The sequence below is a fragment of the Mesoplodon mirus genome (assembly GCF_964341445.2).
Source record: "Mesoplodon mirus genome assembly, chromosome: 9".
Lineage (NCBI taxonomy): Eukaryota > Metazoa > Chordata > Mammalia > Artiodactyla > Ziphiidae > Mesoplodon > Mesoplodon mirus.
The window spans coordinates 21,030,809-21,033,048 of NC_138985.1; positions in this window are offsets into that span (position 1 = coordinate 21,030,809).

The following is a 2,240-nucleotide window of genomic DNA, read 5'->3' on the forward strand; positions in this document are numbered from 1 at the left end:
GCTGGGTATGAATATTAAAAATTATAAAAATTAGATCCCTACCTCAAACTATATATAAAAATATATTCCCAATGGCTTAAAAACCTAAAAGTGAAAAACAAAACTAACATACACAGAAAAAAACAGGGGTGGATATCTTTGTGATGGTGAGAAGAGGATTTTTTTTTTTTAATTTTATTTATTTATTTATGGCTGTGTCGGCTCTTCGTTTCTGTGAGAGGGCTTTCTCTAGTTGTGGCAAGTGGGGGCCACTCCTCATCGCGGTGCGCGGGCCTCTCACTATCACGGCGGCCTCTCTTGTTGCGGAGCACAGGCTCCAGACGCGCAGGCTCAGTAGTTGTGGCTCAGGGGGCTAGTTGCTCTGCGGCATGTGGGATCTTCCCGGACCAGGGCTCGAACCCGTGTCCCCTGCGTTGGCAGGCAGATTCTCAACCACTGCGCCACCAGGGAAGCCCCAGAAGAGGATTTCTTAAGACACAAAAAGCACAAACCATGAAGACAGTGAAATCAGTATTACGATGAACTTTTGTATGACAAAAATCACAAAGTGAAAATACAAGCTATGGACAGGAAGAAGATATCTGCAAAGGATTAGTATCCAGAATAAAGAGCACCTCACATCAATACGAAAATGACAACCACAACAGAAAAATTGGCAAAGGATATGAATAGGCAGTGCAGAGTAGGGCAAACCTAAGTGGCCAATAAATACAGAAAGGGACCACCAAACTCAAACAGCAATCTAAGAAATACAAATTTGAAAACATCAAAGACACTATCTCAAATCCATCATACTGGCAACAGTACAGTAACATCAAGCATGGGCAAGAATACAGGGCCACAGGGACTCATACATATTGTTAGTGGGAGGCTGAACTGATACGATCCATGCACCTCATTGAACAATTGTGTAATACCTAGGTTACAACTGAAAATGGGAATACCTCACATTCCAACAGTTCTACTTCTAGTGATAAGTCCTAGAGAAGCCTTCACACATTTTGCAAAAATATTTATGTCAGTGTTATTTCTGCTATTTCTAATAGTGAAAGGTGAGAAAAATCTACTTCAGTAAGGAAAAGGCTGTATCTGTAATGTTTTATTTCCTTAAAAAGACAAAACCAAATCTGACATAAATAAAACAAAATGTTAACATCTGTTTTCTTTAGTGGTGGAGACTTGGTTATATACTATTTCTTATACTTACCTATCTTAAATGCTACACAATTTAAAATTTTTAAATTAAGTGTGAAACATAAAGTACATAACAAGCAACTGACCTTAGCATTTACAGTAGGCTAAAAATTAAGTATCTTTATCCAAGTGACTTCAATTCACAAAAACATTAGTAATAACACTGTTTACAAAAAATTCTTTGCAACCTATCACCTAGTAAGTCAAAGCTTTTATTGCTTCTGTCCTGGAAATTATCCTATAAATCACTTAACCCTGTAATGTTGACTCAAAATCAGAGAGTGAAAGGCAACAGAATCGACTCTTTCCTAGATCTACTGTGATCTCATTAGCTATTAACATTTAATGTCATTAACTTTATGGACATCTAACATCAACAGAAAAATATACATCAAAACATCTAGGACTCTGAGGAATATAAAGGGAGACCCATGTAATCCTGAAGCTCATCCTACCTCTCTGCCCAAGACCACCACCCTCCCCCCACCTTAGCCCTGTGGACTCAAGAATCTCTAGCTTACATGCTATCAGAAGTTAGTAATCATAGGCAAAATTTATAAAGTAATGCTAAACACTGTTTCAAGGACTTCATATTTATTAACTCACTTCAACTTCATAAATACTCTGTGAGGTGAGCATTCTTATTCCTGTTTTTCAGATAAGCAAACTGAGGCATACAGAGGGTAAGTAATTTGCCTAAAGTTAAAGAGCTAGTAAGTGGTGAAGACAAGATTCAAATTCAGGCAGTTTGGCTCCAGAGCATACACTCTTAATCAAGAATCTCTGTTGCCAATTGGACGGTCAATTAGAAAAGGTTTATCAGTAAAACTTAATCTGAAAGTTAGAAATAAGCATTTTAAAAATGAGATTGAAAGAAAAAAGGATAGAACCAGTGTCTCCAAAGCATTTTTTCTTTTATTTCTTGCCAAATATTAAAAAAAAAAACTATTGTGATATTCTATTTCTTGCTTTGTAAATCCATTCCATTTTGCATTGCTCATGCCTTTAAGAGGAAGGTTCTTTGTAATATAACAATCAGTGGACTC